Below are 14,697 nucleotides of genomic sequence, written 5' to 3' on the forward strand. Positions count from 1 at the left end.
GAACTGCTCTACAGCCCAGGGAAAATAACATGGACAAGGGAATCTTCTTTTGCTGAAGCATAATGACATTCTTTATCCAAAAGGCACTTTTGAAAAACTCCTCATTGTTCTTGCTGAACAACACCCTAAATTTCATTACTCCCCTTACCTTTCTCAGGGACACCGATGAGTAATGGCGGAGTAGGTTCAGTTAATTACTCCAATCTTACTAGATACACACCCCATCAAAAGACTCTTCAAATCTCAGAGCCCATCCATCTACCAAATCTATTATTACTTCCAAGATCTTCTTTCAGTTGGCTGCCTCCAACTAAACACCACTCCCTTATCACACTGCATATATTTTCCACCTCTCTATAAATGGAAGCCCTACTGCTAAATTGTCAAGAATAGAGAATGGATGCAAGGAAACTGCCAGAGGGAAAGAAATGAATGAAATTAACATACTCTCTTGACAAGATGACACCCTGACAACTTAATTGCTGTATCCCAACTATAATTAACATAGTAAGGCTCATAGCATCTGGAAGCAGGCATGCATTTGTCAAGAGGATGGGGTGAAACATGGTTGCAAGGGGGCATCCTATGATCTGAAGGACATGGACACGTAAAAAGACAGGCTGAACGAAGCACTATACCCCATCACTTCACTTATGCTATATATGGTATTGAGGTCTCTACACTGAGGTGGAAAATCTGTGCTACTCCTTATGTTGCTTAATTCTAACTTGTATCAGTCCTAGGCAAATTGGCAAATGTTCAGGGATGATGCAAATGAAATGCAAAGATACAGAATGGGGGACGCCTGACTTGACAGCAGTACGTGTGAAAACGATCTTGGAGTCCTCATGGACAACAAGTTAAACACGTGCCAACAATTACATGAAGTGGCAAAAAAGCCAATGAGATTTTGGTCTACATAAATAGGAGTATAGTATCTAGATCCAGGGAAGTCATGGTGCGTCTCTATGTTGCCTTGGTCAGACCACATCTGGAATACTGTGCCCAATTCTGGGCACCACAATCTAAGGGAGATGTTGACAAGCTGGAATGTGTCCGGGGGGGGGGAAGGGGTCTTTAATCAAGGGTCTGGAGAACAAGCCCTATGAGGAGCAGCTTAAAGAGTTTGTCATGTTTAGTTTGCAGAAGAGAAGGCTGAGAGGAGACATGATGGCCATGTATAAATATGTGAGGGGAAGTCTTAGGGAGGAGGGAGCAGGCTTATTTTCTGCTGCCCTGGAGACTAGGACACGGAACAGTGCCTTAAAACTACAGGAAAGAAGATTCCACCTGAACATGAGGAAGAACTTCCTAACTGTGAGAGCTGTTCAGCAGTGGAACTCTTTGCCCCAGAGTGTGGTGGAGGCTCCTTCTTTGGAGGCTTTTAAATGGAGGCTGGATGGCCATCTGTTGGGGGTGCTTTGAATGTGATTTTCCTGCTTCTTGCAGGGAGTTAGACTGGATGGCCCATGAAGTCTCTTCCAACTCTATGATTTTATGATTTGATGGCTGATGCCATAAAACAGCAACAGCATATCTGAAAGCAGCATACCTGAAGGGCTTAATAATTCCATCTTATTATCAAAGACAAATCAGGACATCCCTCTCTAGTGCACTATTTTAAGGTCAAATCAGATCCATATTCAGAGGGTCAAAGCAGATGTTAAAGAGAATGTGTATTCCCTGTGATTTTCCTCCTACAATGGAATTTCTCAGAGATGTGTGCCTTAGCAATCACAACTGCAAATTCAGATGATGTTTACCTTCAAATGACACATGAAAAAAGACACTGAAAGCAAAATACATAGATAGAGAAAGTCACCTCCTATAACAGAAGTCATTCCCCATTTTAACAGACACCTCTTTACAAAATGTGCTACATCTGTTCTCCAGTTTGGCTTTCAGTGCCTTCCTTTCTGCAAGAAACTGCAAGAAACTCATCAAAGCCTCAGTCAAAATATTTGTATTTGGATTGATTTTTAAAGCAAATATTAAGGGGAAAAGGTAGAATAAGCATTATAATAAGCCACCCTGAATCACTGGCATTGCACGGGCTATAGTCCAACAAACAAAGAAATAAGAAAGATGTAATGGCAGCAGAATACTTCCAGATGATAGATGCACAAATTCATATGGGGCAAATTTATTAATTACTATTAGTCAGAACTTGGCCCATCCACCCCTGTTCACTGTCATGATCCAGAATGAGAACCAGAGCTTTAAGAAACCAGGATTTTGGATTAAATATATTTTTGATCTACAGCTTTCAAAATCCCAGCCAAGATGTCTAGTGACCGTGCTGTTTGGGGAGTCTAGGAAGTGCTATCCAAATTTATTTTTCCCAAACACATGATTACTCAATGAAACCTCTGTGTTCAGAAGCAAGGAAGTCCTAATGGGATGAAAGCTGAGGTGAAAAGACAGAAAATGTTTGTCTCACTTTGTCCTTGAGCCATCCCAGATCACCAAATGAATTAACAGCCTCATCACAGTAGAGCAGCAATTTTCAACCTGGGGGTGGGGACTCCGGGGGAGGGGGTCGTGAGGGGTGTCAGAGGGGTCACCAAAGACCAAAGAAAACACAGTATTTTCTGCTGGTCATGGGGGTTCTGTGTGGAAAGTTTGGCCCAATTCTATAATTCGTCGGATGCAGAATGTTCTTTGATTGTAGGTGAAATATAAATCCCAGGAACCACCACTTCCAAATGTCAATGTCTATTTTCCCCCAAACTCCACCAGAGTTCACATTTGTGCATATTGAGTATCCATGCCAAGTTTAATCCAGATCCATCATTGTTTGAGTCCACAGTGCTCTCTGGATGGAGGTGAACTACAATTCCAAAGCTCAAGGTCAATGCCCCATCAAGGCCTTCCAGTATTTTCTGTTGGTCTTGGGAGTTCTGTGTGCCAAATCTGGCTCAATTCCATCATTGGTGGAGTTCAGAATGCTCTTTGATTGTAGATAAACTATAAATCCCAACAACGACAACTCCCAAATGACAAAATCAAACCCACCTTCAACCCCACCAGTATTCAAATTTGGGTGTATTGGGTATTTGTGCCAAATTTGGTCGGTCCAGTGAATGAAAATACATCAGATATTTACATTACGATTCATAACAGTAGCAAAATTGCAGTTGTAAAGTAGCAACAAAAATAATTTTTTGGTTGGGGGTCACCACAACAAGAGGAACTGTATTAAAGGGTCACAGAATTAGGAAGGTTGAGAAACACTGATCTAGAGATTCCTGGAGAGGTGTTAAAATAGCCAGGTTTTGTTTTTGTTATTTGTGGTTTTTCTGAGAACCGATTGTAGTAGATGTAATTTTATGGTTGGTGGTCATGAGGAACTGTATTAAGGGGTCACGGCATTAGGAAGGTTGAGAACCACTGTACTAGAGCATGGATTGACTTTAAATCCAGTGTCTGTCTCCTGAAGAATTCTGGGGTTTGTAGTTCAGTGAGGGCCAGGACCTCTCTGGCTGAGCAGTTTAAAAGTTCCTCCCTAAACTAGAAGGCCCAGAATTCTGCAAGACACAGAAACTGGATTTAAAGTGAATCCATGCTCTAGTGTGATGAGATCCTAAAACAGAAGTGTCTCGTCTCTTCCAGAAAGACTTTTCTTATGTTTGACAAGTTCCCTCTAGTACTATTCATACCATATGTTGTCCACACATTTTATGTGGGGCTGCCACTGAAGACTGCCAGGAAGCTCCAACTAGTCCAACGCTCGGCAGCCAGGTAGCTCACGGGAGCGGGGTACAGGGAGTGCACAACTCTCCTGTTACACCAGCTCCACTGGCTGCCGATTAGGTTCTGGGCACAATTCAAAGTGCTGGTTTTAACCTATAAAACCCTACCCAGTTCTGGCCCAGTTTACCTGTCCGAACGTATCTTCACCTATAAACCATCAAAGACTTTAAGATCTTCTGGAGAGGCCCTGCTCTCAGTCCCACCTCCTTATTTATTTAATTACAGTATTTATATACCGTCCTTTTCACCCCACAGGAAACTCAGGGCGGATTACAATGCACATATACATGGAAAACATTCAATGCCAATTAGGCATACAACATATATAGACATACGCAGAGGCATTTTAACATTCCAGCTTTTCCTGCTTCTTGAGGATATGCTCAATTCCGGCCACAGGGGGAGCTGCCACTTCACTGCCCATTTGTGACACCGAGTCCTTTGATGGAGTACTTCCTCATTCTTAGGCACACTGCTGGAAGGTTTTATGGCATTGTAAATTAGTTAAATTAGCCTCCCCACATAAAGTGGTACCTACATTTCCTACTTGACAGATGCAAATGACTTTCATGCGGCATAGGTCGACAGCAAGCTACACTAATGGCTGGATGCTCATGCTGACCTGGGCTGTCTTCAAACTCATGACCTCTTGGACAGTAGTGATTTAATGCAGCTGGCCAACCATGCCACAACCCGGTCCTTCGCAGTTGCGCTTGGTGGGGATGAGAGACAGGGTCTTCTCTGTGGTGGCACCCTGGGTATGGAACTCTCTCCCCAATGAGGTTAGGTCTGTCCCCTCCCTCCTGACCTTCAGGAAAAAACTGAAATCCTGGCTTTGGAATCAGGCATTCACAGATTGATGGATTGAACCGGTAAAGACTAAGAGTTCCCCTGACATGTTTGAGTTGGATGATGTTTTTAACTCAGCAGTCTTTTATATGTATTTTATAACTTATTTATTATGTATGTTATTTTTAAAATGTTATTTATTGTGTAGCATTGAATTTTTGCTGTTGGTAGCCGTTCTGAGTCCCTCCACGGAGGTAGACAAGAACAGGATATAAAGGTTCTAAATAAATAAATAGAATCCAAAAAAATAAATAACTCAAGTTCAATGCATAACTCACATGGATACTGAAGACCATTTAAGAATATAAAGTAAGCATCACATGTGCAACACCCATAAGCTACGGCTGAAAGAACAGCAAACAGAGAACCAAGCGACAGAACTAATTAAAGAGGCTGTGGAAAGCGGCGAGGGAGCCAGGCGAGGAAAGGTAACACCCCTTTCCACAGCACATGTCTTTTCAGATTAATCTCCATCTCCACAGCACGGCTGGGAAAATAAGTGTCAGTGAATGAAACCAAACAGATATGGCCATATGTTTCGACAACCCCGAATCTATCCTACAGCGTGTGGACCTTTCCAGTGTTCAGTCTTGGTTTTCTGTTCAGCCTTCTCTCCTTCAAGGCGGTTAAGGTCACAGCTGCTTGACTAGACAGTAATTCAGTGTTTAAGCAGACTTGAAAAAAGAGAGAAAGAAATGGCCAGTCCAGAAATATATTGTTTAAAAAGACAAGAGGGGACACAAAAGGGCCTTAATGCACTCAAGGCTTTTAGAAATAAATATGTTTAGGAACCCCCGGTGGCACAGTGGATTAAACCGCTGAGCTACTAAACTTGTTGATGGAAAGGTTGCAGGTTCAAATCCAGGGAGCGGCGTGAGCTTCCGCTGTCAGTCCCAGCTTCTGCCAACCTAGCAGTTCGAAAACATGCAAATGTGATAATATCAATAGGTACCACTCTGGCAGGAAGGTAACGGCGCTCCGTGCAGTCATGCTGGCCATGTGACCTTGGAGGCATCTACGGACAATGCCGGCTCTTTGGCTTAGAAATGGAGATGAGCACCAACCCCCAGAGTCGGACACAACTGGACTTAATGTCAGGGGAAAACTTTTACCTATGTTTTATTTGCTTGGAAAACCAAACTGGCACTGAGATCACGAGAACACAACAGATCTCATGTTTTCTGGAGGGACAAATTTACTTTGGATGCTGCAATTTACTTTGGATGCTGTGAGTTTTCAGGGCTGTATGGCCATGTTCCAGAAGCATCTTCTCCTAACCTAATGCTCTTAATTTTTCCTCCCTTTAGTGTGTTTTGAAAAATGTCAATACTGATGCGTACAATGAGCACATGCTTGCTATGTGCGAAAAGGAGATCCGCACATGGGAAGTATATTACTGTCATTCTTAGAAGGGGGAATCTTGTACCTTTGCCTTCATCTAAAATTGTCATCTAGCATTTTGTCTCAACACTAGAACAGATATGATACAGTGATCACATCAGTCCAATGGAGAATGTGGCTCAGTGTAAAGATTTTACCCCCCCCCTTTTTTTTTTTACCAGTGGTGGTGCAGTGGGTCAAACCCTTGTGCCAGCTGAACTGCTCAACTTGGGGAGTGGGGTGAGCTCCCAACTGTCAGCTCCAGCTTCCCATGCTGGCAAATGAGAGAAGTCTCCCACAGGATGGTAACACATCCAAGTGGCCCCTGGGCAATGTCTCTGCAGATGGCCAATTCTCTCACACCAGAAGCGACTTGCAGTTTCTTATGTCACTTTTGGTGTAAGTTACATGGGTTGGGCTCTAAGAGTGAGATACAAATATAATATATAGATAACCACAGACTGGGAATACATCTACACTGTAGAATTAATACAGTGGCTTAAGTGCCTGAGGGGGGAAAGGAAGGGGCCTGAGGCTGTTAGGAATTGTGGGAGTTGGAGTCCACAACACCTGGAAGGGCCAAGTTTGCCCAGGCCTGGTTTAACCTCTGGTTTGCGAATAAGACTGAATGACTGTCGCGAAAAGATGCCTGTCCACAAAGTGTGTCACCAACAAGAAATGTTTGGAAAGCTCTGTTCTGCAGTGTTGAATGAATGCCATCTGATGCCTCCTCCACCATCTTATTTTGCGTTTGCTTATTGTCTATTTTGTTACTGTTTGTATTTTACTTTGATGTTAGTATCTGTTTGCTATATTTTACTTAGCTGTATTGTAACTCTTAGGCTTGGCCTCATGTTAGCCACCCCGAGTCCCCTTTGGGGAGATGGTGGCGAGGTATAAATAAAGTTGTTTATTATTATTTCAAACACAACAAGATGAGTCCACAGGAGACACTCTGCTGACTGTTGAACTGGATCACACGTCGGACACTTCCCAAGTGTCTAGGACTGTGTGATGTATCAGCAAATAAGGTGTGCAGATCCCAGTAAGGTGGCCTTCTGCTGCTGGCAGATGGTAATTTTGTCAGCACCGATTGTGTTTAAGTGCAGGCCAAGGTCTTTAGGCAGTGCACCCAGTGTGCCAATCACTACTGGGACCACCTTGTCTGGTTTGTGCCAGAGTCTTTGCAGTTCGATCTCATCATCATCATCATCATCATCATCATCATCATCATCTGGAATGGCCACAGATGAATTCTATGGAATTGGTGGCAGCTTTTGTTTGATCAGGACTTTACAAGAGCACTGGCAGAGGAGGCAAAAACCCTTGTGAAACTACAACTCCCATAGAAAAGCCACTCCTTCACCAAACTCTTAGTTGGCCATGCTGGATACCTTGCCAAGTTTTTTCCAGATCCATCCTTGGTTGGGTTCAGTGTTCTCTGATTGTGAGAGAACTACGATTCCCAGAATCATGCTCCAATCCTCCCCAAACCAAACTGCAGGGGGATTGGTGGCTGCTTTTGTTTCAGCTGAGTTTTGGAAGAGCACTGGCAGAGGAGGCAAAAACCCTTGTGAAACTACAACTCCCATAGAAGAGCCACTCCTTCACCAAACTCTTAGTTGGCCATGTTGGATACCTTGCCAAGTTTTTTTCCAGATCCATCCTTGGTTGGGTTCAGTGTTCTGTGATTGTGGGAGAACTACAATTCCCAGAATCATGCTCCAATCCTCCCCAAACCAAACTGCAGGGTTGATCCACTTCTTCCCGACCTTTCAAGAGGAGGCAGACATGCGATGCTGGCTTCCCTTCCCTTCCTTCCCTCCCTCCCTCCCTCCCTCCCTGTCAGTAGAGAGATCTGCCTCGCATTACAATTCTGAACAGATTTTCCTAGTTTCCAACAGACCTCACAACCTCTGGGGATGCCTGCCATAGATGCAGGCGAAACGTCAGGAGAGAATGCTTCTGGAACATGGCCAGACAGCCCGGAAAACTCACAGCAACCCAGTGATGAAAGCCTTCGACAAGACATATGAACAGATTGCATGCAATCTGCAAGAAAACGGGGGCATTTTTCAAAGGGTGGGTGCGTTTTCCATCTCGATCTCACCCTCCCGAATCATGAAACCCGGATCCACACACAAAGCAGGGAAGTGTGGGGCGTCTCCATCCACACCGATGCCTCATTGCAAAGCCCCCTTTAGACTCCTGACAGCAAAGCCACTCCGGGTGTAATAGTGACCCGGCTGCAGCCACGCAGAGACACTGGATGCAAACAACACCAACGCACCCAAATGGGGAAATAAGAAGCATAACAATCCAGAGGCAAAGGCGCTTACCAGGTCAGCTCGCTCCTCCGCCGCGCGCTCGCTCGCTCGCTCTCTCTCTCTGCTCGTCTCGCGCGCCTGCCTCTCGCAGCCACGCGCCGCCGCCGCCGCCGCAGCAGCAGCAGGGGGAGGGGGCGGAGGGACGGGAACAGCCGCTGGTTCGGGGCGCGGCGGGAGGCGCCTGTCCTGGCTCGGACTGCGGGGCGGCCAAGGCGGCACCTGCGAGCGCCTGTCACCCGCCTCGGGCCACGCCCACTCCCCCTTAGCCACGCCCACTCCCCGGAGGAGAAGGCGGGGCCAGGAGGGAGGGGGCCCAGAGGAGGACTCCACAGTTGCTAGGCTTCTATCCAGGGATTCCTGGGATTTGGAGTCTAGGGAAAGGCGCTGGAAATAGGTCTACATTTCCTGGTGTACCTTGGCTCCATCATCTAGGACAGGCCTGGGCCAACTTGGGCCCTCCCTCCAGGGGTTTTGGACTTCCAACTCCCACCATTGCTAACAGCCTCAAGCCTTTTCCTTTTTGCTTAAGAAAAGGAAAGGGGCTGAGGCTGGGTGGGAGTTGTAGGCACCGGGATTGTGGCTGAGTGTTAGCTGCATTAAGATCACTCTGACCAAAAGGTCATGAGTTGGAAGCCAACCCGGGTTGGAGTGGGTTTCCAACCAATTGTGTAGCCTCTTGTCGACCTTTGCAACCCGAAAGACAGTTCCATCTGTCAAGTAGGAAAATTAGGTACCCCCTTGTGTGGGGAGCAGGGGCGGCTCGTCCATTACGCGAAGTAAGCAGTCCTAGAACAGGTTTTTTTGCCAGGGCCGCAGAGGCGCCTCTGCGCCACTTGAGGAGCGCTCCCTCAGCTCACAACAGCCCTAGCAGTCCGGGGGGAGCCTCGGCTTTCTTGCCTCACTGCCGGGTGAGCCTCTTCCCAAAGGGGCCGGGCCCTTGAGCCTCGCCTAGCCCCTCTCGTTCCTGCTCCACCCGGCCACCGGGTGCACGAGCAGAGCTGGTGCTCAATCGTTCTCCACGTTCGATCCCTTCCCCATGACCGGCTCCCTTTCCCGATCCCCCAGTGCTCCACCCACCTCCTTTCCTCTCCCTAATCCGCAGGTGGGCCAAGGGGCGGAGCCGCCATGCCTGGCCCACTTCGGGTCCGGAGGCGTGCACACCAAAAGTCGCCTCTTCTCCTGACTTTCTCTTCAACCATTGGGACAAAGAGAGAGAGAGAGAGAGAGAGCCCCTCAGGCTGGAGGTATCTCCGTCCTCCGCTCCCTCCTTTGTTTTTCCGCATACCTTCAGGAAAGGTGGGCATCTCCACCTCTCTCTCTCTCTCTCTCTCTTGGTCCCAATGGCTGAGGAGAAAGTCAGGAGAAGAGGTGACTTTTGGTGCACACGTCAAAAGTGCACACGTCTTCAGGCACGCCTCCGGACCCAAAGCGGGCCAGGCAAGGGAGCAAGTGCGGCAAGTGTAGTTACTGGGATGTATAGTTCACCTACAATCAAAGAGCATTCTGAACTCCACCAATGATAGAACTGAACCAAATATGGCACACAGAACTCCCACGACAAACAGAAAATATATATCAATGATTGGTTGGGGGGCGGGGGCGCCAAAATACTGTTTGCTTACAGTTGAAAATTACCTAGGGCCGCCTCTGGTGGGGAGGCTAAAGTAACTAATTTATGAGGCCATAAAAAAGACTCTAGCAAAGCACTCCAGCTAAAAGCATGCGGGGAATGCGGAATTACTTCATCAGTGTCGCAGATGGACGATGAAAGCGACAGCTCCCCTGGCGGCCAGAAAAAGTTAAATAGCCTCTGTGTATGTCTGTATACGTTGTATGTCAAATTGGCATTGAATGTTTGCCATATAGGTGTACACTGTAATCCGCCCTGAGTCCCCTGCGGGGAGAGAAGGGCGGAATATAAAAGCTGTAAATAAATAAATAAATAAATAGGAATGGTGGGAGCTGAAGTCCAAAATACCTGGAGGGACCAAATTTGCCCAGGCCTGTCGTACATGATTGTTGTTTTTTTCGTGTCAGGAGCGACTTGAGAAACAGCAAGTCGCATCTGGTATGAGAGAATTGGCCGTCTACAAGGATGTTGCCCAGGGGACACCCGGATGTTTTGATGTTTTATCATCCTTGGGGGAGGCGTATCTCATGTCCCCACATGGGGAGCTGGAGCTGACAGAGGGAGCTCACCCACACTCTCCCTGGATTCGAACCACTGTGCTACCGGGGGCTCTGTCCTACAAGATAGAGCCAAGGTACAGAAATCAGGGGTAACACGACTTCCCTCGCCCAACAAAGATTTTTCTGTCCTAGATGATGGAGCCAAGGTACAGAAAAATCTTTGTTGGGCAAGGGAAGTCATGTTACCCCTGTATTTTTATCAGGATAGGAATGCATTATGCATCATGCAATGTGTGGGGCTTGACTAATGCAAGGCTGGGGTTAAAATTGCTCGAAGAAACATTAACAACCTCAGATATGCAGATGATACCACTTTAATGGCCAAAAGCGAGGAGGAGCCTTCTAACCAAGGTGAAAGAAGAAAAAGCTGGGTTGCAGTTAAGCATAAAAAAACCAAGATTCTGGCAACCAGACTGATTGATAACTGGCAAATAGAGGGAGAAAACGTGGAGGCCATGACAGACTTTGTATTTCTAGGTGCAAAGATCACTGCAGACACAGACTGCAGCCAGGAAATCAGAAGATGTTTACTTCTTGGGAAGGAGAGCAATGGCCAATCTCCATCAAATAGTGAAGAGTAGAGACATCACACTGGCAACACAAATTGCACTGGAGGGTCTAGATCAGTGGTTCTCAACCTTTGGGTCCCCAGGTCTTTTGGCCTACAACTCCCAGAAATCCCAGCCGGTTTACCAGCTGTTAGGACTTCTGGGAGTTGAAGGCCAAAACATCTGGAGACCCACAGGTTGAGAGCCACTGCTCTCCAGCACAATTCTGTGTTCAGTTTCCCTCAAAAGGTGACCAGAGTCATACTGGAAGATTTAGAGATTCATATTGAAACACACATTACATGCAAAGCTTTACTTCTCCCAATGTTGACACGTAAGATGCATACCCCAATGATGTCCTCCCACCTCTGGATGTCCTCCCAACCATAGTATCCAAAACATGAAGTTGAAGGGCAAACCATGTGGAGACCCACAGGTTGAGAGCCACTGGTTTAGAGATACCTAGAAAGGTGCTCTAGACCATCCAGCATAGCTGGGGGAAGTTGAGCATAAATTCACACTGGAAGACCTAGATTTCTAAAGGGAACATTTTAATGAAACCACAAAAGTTAATACAGTAGAGTCTCGCTTATCCAACCTTTGCTCATCCAGTGTTCTGTGTTATCCAACGCCGTCTGCCTCCTGCACAGATCCATAGATGGTTCAATACATTGCGATGTTTTGGTGCTAAATTCGCAAATACAGTAATTACTACATAACACTACCATGTATTGAACTGCTTTTTTTGTTGAGTTGTTGTAAAACATTATGTTTTAGGTGTTAATTTGTAAAATCGTAACATAATTCAATGTTTAATAAGTTTTTCCTTAATCCCTCTTTATTATCCAACATTTTTGCGTATCCAACGTTTTCCTGGCCCGTTTATGTTGGATAAGCCAGACTCTATCACAAATGTGAAGGGATGGCTGTATATGGAAGCTGTCATAAAACGCTGAAATTTAAAGTTTTCAATAAAATATGAGTAGCAAATGTGAAAATACTAGCACAATTTGAATATTTGCAACTATTATTTCTCTTCTAGATAGTGTCTACTCAAAATACCTGTAAAATTCAGCGACTGCCTTCTTCATCTTTTTCTGTTCTACAGAAGATCAAAGTAAATGATTTTAATTAATTATATAGAGATTATTATTATTATCATCATCATCATCATCATTATTTCCCTGGATTGAGATGGAGAACAGCAACATATTAAAATACAACACATGGTTTGCAAAATAAAACAAAGTACAAGAAACATTGTTAATAACGTTGTTCTTGCATAATATTGTCCTACTAAAGAGTCCAGACCAGGCATGGGCAAACTTCAGCCCTCCAGGTGTTTTGGACTTCAACTCCCACAATTCCTCCCGGCTGTTAGGAATTGTGGGAGTTGAAGTCCAAGACACCTGGAGGACCAAAGTTTGCCCATGCCTGGTCTGGACTCATGCAAACCCGCACATGTATTCATCAAGCAGATATAATTGGGAATTGTAATGTTTGAAGGCACGTCCTTGCTCTTCTGATGTGTTTTTTCTATGCAGCGTTCTGAATCTTTTCCATTAACACTATAGAAGTCCCTCAGATAATAAATAAATAACGACATGACCCCAGACATCATTTCTTATTCATAGGCCTGGCTTGTATGGTGCTATTTTTAGATACTGAAGGGAAAAACCTCAAGCACAAGGTGATTTTATGAATTAGATTTTTCCTACGATCAAGAATGCAGGACTACTTTCATATCCACTTTAGGAACTCACAGCAAATACTCCAGGAACATGGTATAAATTAATGACACAAAAGATTTTATCACAGGATAAGAGCTGCATTTTTTAAATAAAAGAAATCCTTCTTCAGCCTTCATGCTCAGACCTGCTGTCAACACCCCGTCATACCTGTCAGGACCCCAGCAACTTAGATGAGCCGACTACAGATGTCTCTTAAACCCTCCTTCATAATATGTTTTTCTTGCCTAGGGGTCCCACGCAGCAGAGTCTGCCTGCCATTTTCATTTCCCACAATGCACAAAAATAATACTTTAATTAAGACATGGGGGGGAACCAAAGTGGCAAATAGACCCAGCCATCTGGTGTTCCCTCTAGTTAAAACCTCTGGGATCCATGTATCATAGAAAGCAACCATAGAAAACACTCTGCCCAGTCCTCATTTGAATACACTTGTGAAGTATGACCCTAGTCATGCCCATTTACTTTTACAGGACAAGACATAAGCTGGTACTTAGTCAACGTTGCTTTCTATGCAAAGCAGCAGCGGAGCACAATCTACAATGGTGCTTCTGTCTTTGTTGTTATTGCTGTTGTATTTAAGACAAATGTACTGGAGAATTCGTCATTTCAAAAACAAGTTTGAAAAGAGTAGAGAAAAAAGTTGGGAATTCTATAAAATTCAGACAAATGGATCTATATGAGAGAGTCAATGAATTTTCTGTTTTCAGTGGCTGAAAAAACTTCTTTAGTGATAGAACATTATGCTGCAGCAGATTTAAAGCTCAGATCAATAAACGTTTAATTAAGTTCAGAAAATGCTAGGATGGCATGGCATGTTAATAATGTGATAGATAAGTTATGCTAACTAATAATACAAACTGAATATATTTTTGGAAAAACAAAAAAAAACTATTGGGAACGTAGGGGTGGTAGAACTGCATTGCTCCAGTACCAACTTATTACACTATGTCATACAACTTTTGTTCCTGGATTATGAATGCCATTTCCTAGTTAGTTCTATCATTAAAAACATGGGGAAAGCTTATTAAATTGTAAAAACTTTGTTTTTATGGGAATCTTGCAGCATATTTTGCTATAGCTTTTCAATGAATATCTTAAGAGTCTTCAACATAGTTTGTGGCAGCCACTAAAACATTTTTTCTGGAGTTTAATGACTACTTTCAAAGTAAGTACCACATTATTAAACAGGAAATAACACTTTCAAACCAGGATCATATTCCTTTTTTCCTTTTTTTTTCCTTTGAAAATTTTGTTACATAGTGTTATCTTTTGGATCTTGAAAATGATGCCTCTCTTGTCTGTAGAACAGAAATGCCTTTTTGGGAGAAGACATTATCACAGTAGCTGTGCCATCATGAGGACAGATGTTGAGTATTTTCTACCACTGAGTAATGGCTGTACATTTTTGGTGTTAAAACAGTCACATAGAAAAGCCCAAGGAATCCCTTTGATCTGAAATATGTCATTTGTAACTTTTGTTTTATGTGGTATAGAAAGTGGAGGGAGAAAGCCAATGTTTAATTTCATAAAATTTCTGTGCCATTCAATAACTGAAGACTTCTTACTGACTCACAGAACAGCGTTCTTCCGCCCTGGTTGGGATTCATGTGGTTGTCCCCTGGGCTTGTTGTTTTTAATGTTCTTTCTGGAGATCTGGGAGCAACTCATCAGCCCTGACAATCCACTATTATGTTTTGATTGGTTGCGTATGAGACAAATCTTTTATCTTACATTAGTTTTGCTTTGGCAAGAAGACCACCTCCCCCTGGCCCATTCTCTAAGGAAGAGCCAGACTTGTATTGTCTTTTCACCTCACTGGTGAATTGGCACAATTGGTGAAGTGGCACCTTCTTACAGTGACACCAGAGGCACTCCAAGTGGCCAGCTTCTGGTCAAAGG

The 14,697-nt window shown here is 44.5% G+C and overlaps 1 protein-coding gene across 1 annotated transcript in view; it reads right to left on the reverse strand.

The window, feature by feature from the left end:
* CDC42EP3 (CDC42 effector protein 3) overlaps positions 1-8,535 on the reverse strand; it is a 48,703-nt gene extending 40,168 nt beyond the window's left edge. Inside the window, exon 1 of the mRNA XM_060753990.2 lies at positions 8,322-8,535. The gene's annotated coding sequence lies outside the window, so the exon portion shown is untranslated. The remainder of the gene's footprint in view (positions 1-8,321) is intronic.
* Between the last annotated feature and the right edge of the window lie 6,162 nt (positions 8,536-14,697).

Source organism: Anolis sagrei, chromosome 1 (genome assembly GCF_037176765.1).
Source record: "Anolis sagrei isolate rAnoSag1 chromosome 1, rAnoSag1.mat, whole genome shotgun sequence".
NCBI classification, from domain to species: Eukaryota; Metazoa; Chordata; class Lepidosauria; order Squamata; family Dactyloidae; genus Anolis; species Anolis sagrei.